The sequence below is a fragment of the Drosophila tropicalis genome, unplaced genomic scaffold (genome assembly GCF_018151085.1).
Source record: "Drosophila tropicalis isolate 14030-0801.00 unplaced genomic scaffold, ASM1815108v1 contig_1093, whole genome shotgun sequence".
Classification (NCBI taxonomy): domain Eukaryota; kingdom Metazoa; phylum Arthropoda; class Insecta; order Diptera; family Drosophilidae; genus Drosophila; species Drosophila tropicalis.
Window position 1 is genome coordinate 1 of NW_027172459.1, and position 16,791 is coordinate 16,791.

Here is a 16,791-nt window from a genome sequence, read left to right on the forward strand (position 1 = left end):
AAATACCATTAAACTTCATTATAATATATAAATAAATTGACATTGCCGATTATAAATGCATAAGACATATGTATTTGAGAACTGTACCGATATTACATATGACTGACCATGCTCGACATCACACCACCTAAGTAGGTTTTGTGCCACGCTTTCTCGAAATCGCCCATTTATGTTTGAAGGTACCACTCAACAATAATTTTTCATATGTATTTTTATAAATACCATTAAACTTCAATATAATATATAAATAAACTGACATTGCCGATTATAAATGCATAAGACATATGTATTTGAGAACTGTACCGATATTACATATGACTGACCATGCTCGACATCACACCACCTAAGTAGGTTTTGTGCCCGCTTTCTCGAAATCGCCCATTTATGTTTGAGGTACCACTCAACAATAATTTTTCATATGTATTTTTATAAATACCATTAAACTTCATTATAATATATAAATAAATTGACATTGCCGATTATAAATGCATAAGACATATGTATTTGAGAACTGTACCGATATTACATATGACTGACCATGCTCGACATCACACCACCTAAGTAGGTTTTGTGCCACGCATTCTCGAAATCGCCCATTTATGTGTGAAGGTACCGCTCAATAATAAATTAACATTTTTTTTTTATAAATATGTTTTTATACGATATGCATATCCCATATGATATGGATGATCCCATATGATAAATGGGCAAAATTTATATTTTTAATATTGAGTAAAATTTTTTTCATATAAATGGGATAATAAATAAGCCCCATACGTTATGATATTTTTCATATGATATGAGATATTTATACGATATGCATATCCCATATGATATGGATGTTCCCATATGATAAATGGGCAAAATAAATATTTTCAATACTGAGTAAAATTTTTTTCATATAAATGGGATAATAAATAAATCCCATACGTTATGATATTTTTCATATGATATGAGATGTTCATACGATATGCATATCCCATATGATATGGATGTTCCCATATGATAAATGGGCAAAATTTATATTTTTAATATTAAGTAAAATTTTTTTTTCATATAAATGGGATAATAAATAAATCCCATACGTTATGATATTTTTTCATATGATATGAGATATTTATACAAAATGCATATCCCATATGATATGGAAGTTCCCATATGATATTGAAATTTTTTCATATAAATGAGATAATAAATAAATCCCATACGTTATGATATTTTTTCATATGATATGAGATATTTATACAAAATGCATATCCCATATGATATGGATGTTCCCATATGATATTGAAATTTTTTTCAAATAAATGGGATAATAAATAAATCCCATACGTTATGATATTTTTTCATATGATATGAGATGTTCATACGATATGCATTTCCCATATGATATGGATGTTCCCATATGATAAGTGGGCATAATTTATATTTTTAATATTGAGTAAAATTTTTTTCATATAAATGGTATAATAAATAAATCCCATACGTTATGATATTTTTTCATATGATATGAGATATTTATACAAAATGCATATCCCATATGATATTGAAATTTTTTTCATATAAATGGGATAATAAATAAATCCCATACGTTATGATATTTTTTCATATGATATGAGATATTTATACAAAATGCATATCCCATATGATATGGATGTTCCCATATGATATTGAAATTTTTTTCATATAAATGGGATAATAAATAAGCCCCATACGTTATGATATTTTTTCATATGATATGAGATATTTATACGATATGCATATCCCATATGATATGGATGTTCCCATATGATAAATGGGCAAAATAAATATTTTCAATATTGAGTAAAATTTTTTTTCATATAAATGGGATAATAAATAAATCCCATACGTTATGATATTTTTTCATATGATATGAGATGTTCATACGATATGCATATCCCATATGATATGGATGTTCCCATATGATAAATGGGCAAAATTTATATTTTTAATATTAAGTAAAATTTTTTTCATATAAATGGGATAATAAATAAATCCCATACGTTATGATATTTTTTCATATGATATGAGATATTTATACAAAATGCATATCCCATATGATATGGAGTTCCCATATGATATTGAATTTTTTGTTCATATAAAAAAGATAAAAAAAAAAAAAACCCATACGTTATGATATTTTTTCATATGATATGAGATATTTATACAAAATGCATATCCCATATGATATGGATGCTCCCATATGATATTGAAATTTTTTTCATATAAATGGGATAATAAATAAATCCCATACGTTATGATATTTTTTCATATGATATGAGATGTTCATACGATATGCATTTCCCATATGATATGGATGTTCCCATATGATAAATGGGCAAAATTTATATTTTTAATATTGAGTAAAATTTTTTTCATATAAATGGTATAATAAATAAATCCCATACGTTATGATATTTTTTTCATATGATATGAGATATTTATACAAAATGCATATCCCATATGATATTGAAATTTTTTTCATATAAATGGGATAATAAATAAATCCCATACGTTATGATATTTTTTTATATGATATGAGATATTTATACAAAATGCATATCCCATATGATATTGAAATTTTCTTCATATAAATGGGATAATAAATAAATCCCATACGTTATGATATTTTTTCATATGATATGAGATATTTATACAAAATGCATATCCCATATGATATGGAAGTTCCCATATGATATTGAAATTTTTTTCATATAAATGGTATAATAAATAAATCCCATACGTTATGATATTTTTTTCATATGATATGAGATATTTATACAAAATGCATATCCCATATGATATTGAAATTTTTTCATATAAATGGGATAATAAATAAATCCCATACGTTATGATATTTTTTCATATGATATGAGATATTTATACAAAATGCATATCCCATATGATATGGATGTTCCCATATGATAAATGGGCAAAATTAATATTTTTAATAGTGAGTACAATTTTTTTTCATATAAATGGGATAATAAATAAATCCCATACGTTATGATATTTTTTCATATGATATGAGATATTCATACAATATGCATATCCCATATATGGATGTTCCCACTTTTTTTCAATAAAAGGGGGGAAAAAAAAAAAAGGAAAATATTTAAATCCCATTTTATTAAAAAAAAAAAATAAATATATTTATTTTTATATATTAATAATAAAAAAATTAAAACCCCCCTTCTTTTTTTTTTTTTTTTTTTTTTTATTTTTTTTTTTTTTTTTTTTTTTTTTAATAAGGACATGAAGTCGAGTTTATTTAACGTGACGTGTACCCATTGATAGGGTGTACAACCACGGTACTCTAATATGCCACATTTGTGACATATAGTACAGCGGGTCAAAATAATGCGTCAACCAACGCCCTTCAGAGATACTGCTATTGCAGGATCTCATCAGTGCCTGTTGAATGCCATGCTGTCGGACATGACATTCCCCCCTGGGTAAGGAGCGAGGCCCATCTTAAACCTCTGCTGGTCTATGGGTACAGCACCCGGTTGTGTAACGCAACTCCACGCTGAGTCCAATGACTCTCCCCGCATTTGGGTATCAAACCACAGCCACTACGATCTCCCACTAGGGGGCCAACCTCTAATTGGGCTAGCCTTGGGCTACTAGCCCATCCCGTAGTACCGAATCACAGCTTCGGTCGGCTGTTCGCAGTCGAAACTACTAGCCATATGTGTCCTCGACAACACGGAATGGATCGTCCTCGACTCCCCCCCAACTAGGGTTCGTCTACCAGATTGCAGCTCTGGCGGGCTGTTCGCAGTCGAAACTACTAGCCATTTCTGTTCAACACGAACATGGAATGGATCATCCCCGACTCGCCCCTCATGGGGTTTGTCTACCAAATTGCAGCTTTGGCAGGCTGTTCGCAGTCGAAACTACTAGCCATTTCTGTTCAACACGAACAAGGAATGGATCATCCCCGACTCGCCCCTCATGGGGTTCATCTACCAGATTGCAGCTTTGGTGGGCTGTTCGCAGTCAAACTACTAGCCTTCTGTTCAACACAAAGGAATGGATATCCCCCCCCCCCGGTCGAAACTACTAGCCATTTCTGTTCAACACGAACAGGGAATGGATCATCCCCGACTCGCCCCTCATGGGGTTCATCTACCAGATTACAGCTTTGGTGGGCTGTTCGCAGTCAGAGACTACTAGCCATTTTTGTTCAACACGAACAGGGAATGGATCATCCTCAACTCCCCCCTCATGGGGTTCGTCTACCAGATTTGCAGCTTTGGCGGGCTGTTCGCAGTCGAAACTACTAGCCATTTTTGTTCACCTGAACAAGGAATGGATCATCCCCGAGTCACCCCGATGGGGGTTCATCTGCCAGATTAAAGCGCTCTGGTACGGCTTTGCAGTGTGTGTGAGGTACTGCTACCAGTTTTGGCCCGTCCGACCCGGCACTGGTTGATCCTGTGTCATTCGCCGCCTTCTAAACGCCGCACGCGCAAACAGTTCAAGCATCTGAAGCTGCTCCGGTGTGTCTAGGACCCGGGAAAAGACCCAACGGGTATCTTCCCTTCTAACACCAAGTCCATCAAGGTCTCGCAAATCCGTATAGAGCGGGCAAGCAACTAACACGTGCTGCCAGTCTTCGCACGGCGCACCACATCGACATGTGGGCGTCTGACTTAGACTTCTCCGATACAGAAATGCGTTAAGCGATCCATGGCCAGTCAGCAGGAATCCAGCATGAAGTCCAAAACCAAAGTCCTTCCGGCTGAAAACGAAGCATGCGTCCGGGATAAACTCATGAGTCGGTCTACCGCACTCATCGTCATCCCACCTGCGTTGCCACTCGCAGCACATGCGCTCGTCCAGCATCGCCTTCATCTGCCTCCGATCCAGATTTGTTACGTCCAGACCGAACAGCCAATCGCCTTCCTCCAGCGGGTGGGCATGCTTCACCTTGTACCTAATTGCCAGTTGCTTGGCAACCAAGTCCAGAGGTGGGGCTCCAGCAAGCACCTGCAGTGCCACAGTGGACACTGTACGGCATACCGGTAGGCATCCTAAGAGCATGACTCTCTGGCAAGAGCAGAGGTGCCTCCTGGCGACCATCGTACTCTTAACCGCGGAATACCACACTGAGGCACCAAATAGCGCACAAGGCACCATGAGTCCAGCGTAAACAGTGCGTCTGGATCGGGGACTGAGACCCCAGTCGACCCTCAGAACGCGACTGAGTGCACCACTGACTCCAGCCAACTTACCGCGTAATCCTGCGATGTGCGGCTGAAAATTAAGCCGCTCGCCGACTGTGATGCCCAGGTATCGGTATTGAGTTACATATTGTAGGCCTGCTCCTGCAAACTCTACAAAGGGTGGCCTAGTAGCGGCCAATCTCCCTTTTAGTAACATCATTGCCGTCTTGCTGGTCGAAATCGAAACTCCGACTTCAGCTCCCCAAGCTCCCACGACGGACATCAGCTCCTTTCCACGACGTTCCAGCTCGGCTCTCGACCTTCCCTCGACGAGGACCAACAGATCGTCTGCATATGCACTGAATACGCACAGGGGCTCCAAACGTTGGAGCAGCACATCCATCATGGTGTTCCAAAATGAATGGTCCACTGATGGATCCCTGCGGACATCCTCGAGTGACCTCCACGTCAACCTCTCCGAATCTGCTGGTCATCCTCGCTTTTCTGCCACTGAAGAAGCTTCTCCATAAGCTGGCTTCTTGGCATCCCGCGTCAATCAAGCGGCGCATAACCGCGCTCCACTCAACATTGTCGAAGGCACCCTTAAAATCCACGAAAAGACCCAGCACGTATACCGCCTGGCTGGCGGCAACGCTGGCCTTCACATGGTGCCAGGCATCCTCAACACAGCGTCCAGGTCGAAAGCCGAATTGCCATCTATTTCCTTCCGGAAGCACCTCTTTCATTCGATTAACCATAATCCCCTCTAGCACCTTGCCAAACACTGGCAGCAAGCAGATGCCCCGATAGGAAGCTGGATCACTCCTTTCCTTGTCGGGGCCCTTGAGGAGCGCCACTACTCTCGGGCATTTCCACTCAAGGGGAAAATATCCCTCTGCCACACAGCGAGATAACAACGCTGTTATGTGCTCGGGGATAGCACGCCATACTGCCTTGCAGATACCACCTGTGATGCCGTCCAATCCGGGAGAGCGCCTGCTCTTCAACCGGGCGACGCATACTCCGATCTCGAAGGCTTCGAGAGCCGGTGTAGCTCCGCTTGGAATAGCAATGTCGTCGCTCGCTGCCGCAACTGGAAAGAAGTTACGGAGGAGGAGACTCGCGCAGTCGTGCCAGGTTACGACCGGCCTGCCATCCTCGCGAAGGCATCCCAACTCTGTGGACCGCTTTCGTCCTCGGCATATCTTGTATGCATGCCCCCATGGGTCATCTCTGTGGTCTCCAACGAAGTTCCGCCAGTGATCCTCCTTCGTCTTCAGGATGAGCTTCTTGAACTCGCGGACAGCCGTCCGCAGATGAGTTGCCAGAAACTGCGCAGATTCGTTCCCTCTGCGCCTAGCATCCTGGAGCCTCCGCCTAAGTCTCCTGACTTCATGACGTTTTGTACTCAGTTCAGTGGTCCACCACTTTACCTTTCCAGCGGCTCGCGACGCTCTGCGAACTAACACCCTGTCGCACGTAGACTGTACGGCAAGGCGTAGTGCAGACACCGAGGAGTCCAACGGCGACATTCTAATGTGCTCCAACGGAAGGTGCTCCCGAATTTCCTCTACCAGTACGGAGTCAAACAAACGCCAGTTAGCATTTCTGAGCTTCCAGGACGGCACAGGAGCAAATGTGCTCTCAACTGTGTCTGGGGAAGGCGTCACCACAACGGTGATAATGTTGTGATCGCTCATCTCCCACTCGTCCACGCTCCAGTCATACGCGGCCCACGTAGACGCTGCTTCGCTAACAATTGTTACGTCAATATCGCTTTGTCCACGGCGATTATCGAACGTGTACACCTCGCTGAATCTGTTGACAACTCCGGCTCGGCTAGCGAGAATCCAATCCTCTAGCTGCTCACCCCGTCTGTAGTTCAGCTGGCCACGATAGCTATCGTAGCGTTTACTGAACCACATCGGAGATACAGCATTCGAATCTAGGCAGAGGATGACCGGAGTACTGCTCGCCAGTAGCAGTATGGTATCCATGTACTGAAAGACGCTTGTCAACTCAGCATGCGCATGGCAGTACAGTGAGATCAGGTAAATCGATCCGAATTTACCCGTAATCCTCACGCATACTCCAGCCTCGGTGATCAATGACTCGACCGGCAGGCAAATGGCATCTGGATCGTCGATGATGACGGCAGAGTTCCTTCGGTGTCCCTCGAAGATCCGACTGCCGAAAATTCTCATCCCGGTTGGGAATCCAATTATTCGGCCGTCCAGGTCTGTGTGGGGCTCCTGCAGCAACGCAAAGGAGTGGCCAAGGTCACGCATACGCACACCGATATCGATGCACGCAACGCGACCCCGACCACAATTGGCTTGGATGAAACTAAACATTGTTAATGTCTAGCTGCAAACCTCGCCTCCTTGGCAGCGAACAACGGGCAGTCCATCGAAAGCATCAGATGCCCTGATGGTCTACCATTAAAGCGACAATTCCGGCAGTCCACCGGGTTGTCGCACTTCCGGACTTTGTGTCCTTTTTGTCCGCATCGGAAGCATGTATCTTCCTTTGCCCCACACTTGGACACCTTGTGGTCGTAACTTGCGCATCTGTGGCATACATGGGTTCTTTCTATCCAATGGAACCTGTAGCTGAACCAATCGATGTAGAACCTGTCGCTACCTTCCAGTAGGGCCGCTGCCGAGTCGTCTACCTCGATGGTGACGTTGACTCTTTTGTCCTCCTGCGCAATCCAAGGCTTAGACACTATGTGTACTGCCTTCTTGAAAGACTCTACCGTCATCTCCTTGAAGTTGCCTTCATAAAGCAGCTTCATGAAGGCCTCCGGGGTATGCTTCTTGTTTAAGCCTATCACCCTGAGTGAAGGCCTTGCCGCTTTATTTTGCCGTACGTTAAGGCCAACTTCTGCGAACTTCTTGTTCGCTACCACCCGCTTTAGCTCGCCTACCGACGGCGTGCGGATCACAGCGCCTCCGCTCTTGAGCACGCGTACTTCATGTACACGCACTCCAAGCGTCGGTGCGACCTCCTTCATCACCCGTTCGGCTACCTGCTTACTCGACACGTTCGGGTCCCGACTCGTGACCACCGCGGACCACGTCTCAGCTGGCTTGCTGAAGCGTGGTGCGGCGACCGGCACTCCGGGGACGGGGACAACGGGAGCAGCTCTGGCGGTGACCGCGGGGAGGCAGCGTGGTATGCAGCAGTATGCATAGCCACGGTGGAACGGGGTAGCAAATTGTTGGAAGAGTAGATAGGGACAGTAGGAATCTCGTTAATCCATTCATGCGCGTCACTAATTAGATGACGAGGCATTTGGCTACCTTAAGAGAGTCATAGTTACTCCCGCCGTTGACCCGCGCTTACTTGAATTTCTTCACTTTGACATTCAGAGCACTGGGCAGAAATCACATTGTGTCAACACCCGCTAGGGCCATCACAATGCTTTGTTTTAATTAGACAGTCGGATTCCCCAAGTCCGTGCCAGTTCTGAATTGATTGTTAATTGATAATCGTTATAATTTAAAAGAACTAATTAAAATTAATTAGTATTCTTAAAAATTTTAGCAAGAAAGTTCCACAATTGGCTACGTAACTAACTATCCGGGGAACAAATAACTATCATAAATGATAGAAACTCTATTTACCCAGAACGAGCACATAAACCATGTTATTGTTTCCCAATCAAGCCCGACTATCTCAATCTTCAGAGCCAATCCTTATCCCGAAGTTACGGATCTAATTTGCCGACTTCCCTTACCTACATTATTCTATCGACTAGAGACTCTTCACCTTGGAGACCAGCTGCGGATATTGGTACGGCCTGTTGAGAAGTTTGCGTATCCCCACCATAAATTTTCAAGGTCCGAGGAGAAAATATCGACACAACAGTATATGTCATGCTCTTCTAGCCCATCTACCATATCTCTCTGCGAAAGACTTCCATGGTAGTACGGCTATAAAACAGAAAAGAAAACTCTTCCGATACCTCTCGACGGCTTCTTTATGGTCGTTCCTGTTGCCAGGATGAGCACGAGGCCCATATTTAATAACAAACGGATACTCAACAGGTTACGGAATTGGAACCGTATTCCCTTTCGTTCAAAATTATTCAAGTGTTTTACTTTAGATTAATTTATTTGACATATTTAAAACTTGAAAATTTTCGGCTTTCGCCTTGAACTTAGGACCGACTAACTCGTGATCAACCACTGTTCACACGAAACCCTTCTCCACTTCAGTCCTCCAAGGTCTCATTCGATTATTTGCTACTACCACCAAGATCTGTACCAATGGCGGCTCCATGCAGGCTTACGCCAAACACTTCTAAGCACACCATTGTACCTTCCTACTCACTAAAGTTTCAAAATTTATATTATAAATAATATAAATCATCTACTTTAGCGGTAATGTATAGGTATACAACTTAAGCGCCATCCATTTTAAGGGCTAGTTGCTTCGGCAGGTGAGTTGTTACACACTCCTTAGCGGATTTCGACTTCCATGATCACCGTCCTGCTGTTTTAAGCAACCAACGCCTTTCATGGTTTCTGTATGAGTTGTTAATTTGGGCACCGTAACATTACGTTTGGTTCATCCCACAGCGCCAGTTCTGCTTACCAAAAGTGGCCCACTGGGCACAATATATCATAACCTTAAACTTCATATCAAGAAAGTTAAGGTTCTTACCCATTTAAAGTTTGAGAATAGGTTAAGATCGTTTCGACCCTAAGGCCTCTAATCATTCGCTTTACCAGATAAGATTATTTTATATAACATTTAAATGCACCAGCTATCCTGAGGGAAACTTCGGAAGGAACCAGCTACTAGATGGTTCGATTGGTCTTTCGCCCCTATACTCAATTCTGACAATCGATTTGCACGTCAGAACTGTTTCGGTCTTCCATCAGGGTTTCCCCTGACTTCAACCTGATCAAGTATAGTTCACCATCTTTCGGGTCACAGCATATATGCTCAAGGTACGTTCCAGTTAGAGGTATAAATAATATAAATATCATTATACATAACTATATAGAACGCCCCGGGATTGTGTTAATTAACTATAAATAGTTAAAAAACTAATCCCATTATTAGTCAAGTTAATTATGCTATTAGGTTTATATCCCAATAACTTGCACATATGTTAGACTCCTTGGTCCGTGTTTCAAGACGGGTCCCGAAGGTATCCTGAATCTTTCGCATTGTTAATCATACAAGTGCATATAATAAACACAGAAAATCAATGATAATCATGCTATTATATAATTCCGAAAAATTAACGCACTGTATTCATATAAATCTATCAACACTTTATCAAATTAATGACATTTATTCTATGTTAAAATGCAAGCAAAATAATTTAAATAAACTATAAGTCATATTTTATGATAAATTTGGTTCATGTTAATAGATTACAATGTCCTTATATGGAAAAAATGCACACTATTATTATAATATTATTGAAATATTACAACTCTAATGATGAATTTTCCATAATGGATATTCAGGTTCATCGGGCTTAACCTCTAAGCAGTTTCACGTACTATTTAACTCTCTATTCAGAGTTCTTTTCAACTTTCCCTCACGGTACTTGTTTACTATCGGTCTCATGGTTATATTTAGTTTTAGATGGAGTTTACCACCCACTTAGTGCTGCACTATCAAGCAACACGACTCTTTGGAAACACCATCTAGTAATCATTAACGTTATACGGGCCTGGCACCCTCTATGGGTAAATGGCCTCATTTAAGAAGGACTTAAATCGTTAATTTCTCATACTAGAATATTGATGCTCCATACACTGCATCTCACATTTGCCATAAAGACAAAGTGACTTAGTGCTGAACTATTTTCTTTTCGCTCGCCGCTACTAAGAAAATCCTTGTTAGTTTCTTTTCCTCCCCTAATTAATATGCTTAAATTCAGGGGGTAGTCCCATATGAGTTGAGGTTGTATATACACACAAATATATTATTAAATATATTAAAACCATTGTAAATTTCTAATTTAAGTGAAGAATAATATTATGACAATTGTTTTTCATTTCATATCATTAATAAGAGGCAATTCTAGATTAAAATTTTATATTTTTTATGCTAAACATTCCTCAGTATCATTTGATTTGAAAAAGAAAATTATACATCTTCATTTTTTCTCATACATATGAGAGCCAATGTGTTTCAATTATTATTAATATTATGAATATACATATATATATATATCCAATAATATACCATATGCTTTAATATTTCGTAAAATACTAAAACAACTTATTTAGCATAGTCTTACAACCCTCAACCATATGTAGTCCAAGCAGCACTCTAAAATTAATTAAAGTACCATAACAGCATGGACTGCGATATGCGTTCAAAATGTCGATGTTCATGTGTCCTGCAGTTCACACGATGACGCACAGTTTGCTGCGTTCTTCATCGACCCATGAGCCGAGTGATCCACCGCTTAGAGTGATTAATAAATTGTTTGTTTATTTCATTACGTCAATAATATTTTTATTGAAAGAAATTAAAAATACACCATTTTACTGGCATATATCAATTCCTTCAATAAAATCTTAACCCAAACGAATGCTGCGAAATGTCTTAGTTAACATAAATGATTGAATACTGGACTTGATAATTTATAAAAGATGATAAATTTTGTAAGCGATCAAATTATGTAAAACGTTAACCTTAAATGCAGGTACAACATTGTACATTTGGGATGTTGCTTTAACCATTGAATGCCCAAACCAATAATGGCCAATACAATACGCAACGCCTGTATATTATGGTACATATACACGCAAATAAATAAGATATACAAAAATCATTTTCAATCTCCGATCGGAATACATAATTTTTATTTATGGCTGGCAAAACACCATAATTTAAAGAGTTTTAGCATATTTTGCTACCGTCCGTCAATTGTTGTTTAATTTTATACTCTTTTTTTTTTATCCTTGGGTAAATAGGATAGAATTTAGTTCTTATGCTCTCATCTTAAATTTCATTTTCATCTTATATATCTTATAATAATTTGGAATTTATTTATTTTAATAACGGTTGGAAAATACAATAATGATCCTTCCGCAGGTTCACCTACGGAAACCTTGTTACGACTTTTACTTCCTCTAAATAATCAAGTTCGGTCAACTTTTGCGAAACAACCGTAACACGCAAGGCGTCACAGTGATCACGTCCGGAGACCTCACTAAATAATTCAATCGGTAGTAGCGACGGGCGGTGTGCACAAAGGGCAGGGACGTAATCAATGCGAGTTAATGACTCACACTTACTAGGAATTCCAAGTTCATGTGAACAGTTTCAGTTCACAATCCCAAGCATGAAAGTGGTTCAGCGGTTTACCCGGACCTCTCGGTCTAGGAAATACACGTTGATACTTTCATTGTAGCGCGCGTGCAGCCCAGGACATCTAAGGGCATCACAGACCTGTTATTGCTCAATCTCATTATTGCTAGACGCAATTTGTCCATTTAAGAAGCTAGTGTCCTTATAATGGGACAAACCAACAGGTACGGCTCCACTTATATAAACACATTCAAACACAATAAACATTTTACTGCTACCATGAATGAAGGCAATATAAGCTTCAACACCATAATCCTGAAGATATCTATTTAATATATTTGAGTCTCGTTCGTTATCGGAATTAACCAGACAAATCACTCCACGAACTAAGAACGGCCATGCACCACCACCCATAGATTCGAGAAAGAGCTATCAATCTGTCTTACACACTTATGTTCGGACCTGGTAAGTTTTCCCGTGTTGAGTCAAATTAAGCCGCAGGCTCCACTCCTGGTGGTGCCCTTCCGTCAATTCCTTTAAGTTTCAGCTTTGCAACCATACTTCCCCCGGAGCCCAAAAGCTTTGGTTTCCCGGGAAGCGACTGAGAGAGCCATAAAAGTAGCTACACCCAATTGCTAGCTGGCATCGTTTATGGTTAGAACTAGGGCGGTATCTGATCGCCTTCGAACCTCTAACTTTCGTTCTTGATTAATGAAAACATCTTTGGCAAATGCTTTCGCTTAAGTTAGTCTTACGACGGTCCAAGAATTTCACCTCTCGCGTCGTAATACTAATGCCCCCAAACTGCTTCTATTAATCATTACCTCTTGATCTGAAAACCAATGAAAGCAGAACAGAGGTCTTATTTCATTATCCCATGCACAGAATATTCAGGCATTTGAAGCCTGCTTTAAGCACTCTAATTTGTTCAAAGTAATTGTACCGGCCCACAAAAACACTCGATGAAGAGCACTAATGTAGGTTTTTAAATAGGAGGAATATATAAAAAAGTACAAGTACTTAATTACATATAAGAACTCCACCGATAATACGCTTACATACATAAAGGTATAGTACTAACTACAAATGTATGTTGTACTACCCGTATGAAGCACAAGTTCAACTACGAACGTTTTAACCGCAACAACTTTAATATACGCTATTGGAGCTGGAATTACCGCGGCTGCTGGCACCAGACTTGCCCTCCAATTGGTCCTTGTTAAAGGATTTAAAGTGTACTCATTCCAATTACAGGGCCTCGGATATGAGTCCTGTATTGTTATTTTTCGTCACTACCTCCCCGAGCTGGGAGTGGGTAATTTACGCGCCTGCTGCCTTCCTTAGATGTGGTAGCCGTTTCTCAGGCTCCCTCTCCGGAACCGAACCCTGATTCCCCGTTACCCGTTGCAACCATGGTAGTCCTAGATACTACCATCAAAAGTTGATAGGGCAGACATTTGAAAGATCTGTCGTCGGTACAAGACCATACGATCTGCATGTTATCTAGAGTTCAACCAATATAACGATCAATTGATCGCTTGGTTTTAGTCTAATAAAAGCACACGTCCCAAAAGGTCCGTGTTTTAATTGCATGTATTAGCTCTAGAATTACCACAGTTATCCAAGTAACTGTTAACGATCTAAGGAACCATAACTGATATAATGAGCCTTTTGCGGTTTCACTTTTAATTCGTGTGTACTTAGACATGCATGGCTTAATCTTTGAGACAAGCATATAACTACTGGCAGGATCAACCAGAATAATGTTATTATTTAATGTGTTGTTAAAAACATGAATATATGAATTTAGACAAACGCATATTTTAAAATATTTAAAGATACTTGACAATATTATATATTTTTCAATAAAATAAAATATATTATTTGTGGTAACATTTTACGAATACGGCCAAAATTTAATAGCGTTCATTTTCGTTTTTCATTAATTGTATAAATTTTCAATAATAATGATCAAAAATATCTTTATTTTTACACTTACAAAATATATAATCACATTTGCTTTAATTTTGTTTATTTTCAAATAAAATAAACATTTGTATTTTGATATTAAATTTAAAATTTAAATAGAAATTGATATTTAATGTGTGATTTTATATATTAAGTAAAACCATCACTCAAATTTAATGTGACGAATGTTTTTTAATTATAAGGAAAAGTTAATTCAATAAAAATGACTTGATTTTAATAAAAAAAAAAATAATAATTTTGCTCTATATAAAAGATCAATTAGTTAATTTGCGAACATAACAAGATTTATGACGCAATTCTCATATTTACCTTTTTATATAAAAGGTTAAAGATTATGAACAATTAAACTAAGAACTAATTTAATGCTCATAATCTTTATTTTGTATTAACGATAAATCCAAATATAACCAGTGAATAAACTTCAGCAGAGAGAACGCTCCTAAGACCGTTTCATCATACACCTTGGAATACCTTGGTAGGCTTTTTCATTATCTTTTTATTTGATATATTAAATTTGAAGTAGAGCATAACCTTCAATTAGTCTGAACAACCACTGTTCATCATGAGTAGGTTTTGTGACACGCTTTCTCGAAATTCGCCCATTTATGTTTGAAGGTACCACTCAACAATAATTTTTCATATGTATTTTTATAAATACCATTAAACTTCATTATAATATATAAATAAATTGACATTGCCGATTATAAATGCATAAGACATAGTGTATTTGTATTTGAGAACTGTACCGATATTACATATGACTGACCATGCTCGACATCACACCACCTAAGTAGGTTTTGTGCCACGCTTTCTCGAAATCGCCCATTTATGTTTGAAGGTACCACTCAACAATAATTTTTCATATGTATTTTTATAAATACCATTAAACTTCATTATAATATATAAATAAATTGACATTGCCGATTATAAATGCATAAGACATATGTATTTGAGAACTGTACCGATATTACATATGACTGACCATGCTCGACATCACACACCTAAGAAAAACTTCATTATAATATATAAATAAATTGACATTGCCGATTATAAATGCATAAGACATATGTATTTGAGAACTGTACCGATATTACATATGACTGACCATGCTCGACATCACACCACCTAAGTAGGTTTTGTGCCACGCTTTCTCGAAATCGCCCATTTATGTTTGAAGGTACCACTCAACAATAATTTTTCATATGTATTTTTATAAATACCATTAAACTTCAATATATAAAAAAAAGACTGCCGATGCATAAGACATATGTATTTGGGAACTGTACCGATATTACAATGACTGACCAGCTCGCCACCTGAGGTTTTGTGCCACGCTCGAAATCGCCCATTTATGTTTTTTAAAATATATAAATAAACTGACATTGCCGATTATAAATGCATAAGACATATGTATTTGAGAACTGTACCGATATTACATATGACTGACCATGCTCGACATCACACCACCTAAGTAGGTTTTGTGCCACGCTTTCCTCGAAATCGCCCATTTATGTTTGAAGGTACCACTCAACAATAATTTTTCATATGTATTTTTATAAATACCATTAAACTTCATTATAATATATAAATAAATTGACATTGCCGATTATAAATGCATAAGACATATGTATTTGAGAACTGTACCGATATTACATATGACTGACCATGCTCGACATCACACCACCTAAGTAGGTTTTGTGCCACGCATTCTCGAAATCGCCCATTTATGTGTGAAGGTACCGCTCAATAATAAATTAACATTTTTTTATAAATATGTTTTTATACGATATGCATATCCCATATGATATGGATGATCCCATATGATAAATGGGCAAAATTTATATTTTTAATATTGAGTAAAATTTTTTTTTTCATATAAATGGGATAATAAATAAGCCCCATACGTTATGATATTTTTTTCATATGATATGAGATATTTATACGATATGCATATCCCATATGATATGGATGTTCCCATATGATAAATGGGCAAAATAAATATTTTCAATACTGAGTAAAATTTTTTCATATAAATGGGATAATAAATAAATCCCATACGTTATGATATTTTTTCATATGATATGAGATGTTTATACGATATGCATATCCCATATGATATGGATGTTCCCATATGATAAATGGGCAAAATTTATATTTTTAATATTAAGTAAAAATTTTTTTTCATATAAATGGGATAATAAATAAATCCCATACGTTATGATATTTTTTCATATGATATGAGATATTTATACAAAATGCATATCCCATATGATATGGAAGTTCCCATATGATATTGAAATTTTTTTTCATATAAATGAGA

General features: G+C 38.4%; 2 non-coding genes and 1 pseudogene across 2 annotated transcripts; all 3 read right to left on the reverse strand.

Annotated features, from left to right (window-relative positions):
• Positions 1-8,320: 8,320 nt before the first annotated feature.
• LOC137573230 (large subunit ribosomal RNA) lies at positions 8,321-11,127 on the reverse strand (annotated as a pseudogene).
• A 336-nt stretch (positions 11,128-11,463) lies between these two features.
• On the reverse strand, positions 11,464-11,642 carry LOC137573216 (5.8S ribosomal RNA). The gene has a single exon (XR_011031840.1). It is a non-coding gene; the product is annotated as a 5.8S ribosomal RNA (ribosomal RNA).
• A 607-nt stretch (positions 11,643-12,249) lies between these two features.
• Positions 12,250-14,244, reverse strand: LOC137573223 (small subunit ribosomal RNA). The gene has a single exon (XR_011031841.1). It is a non-coding gene; the product is annotated as a small subunit ribosomal RNA (ribosomal RNA).
• Positions 14,245-16,791: the final 2,547 nt, after the last annotated feature.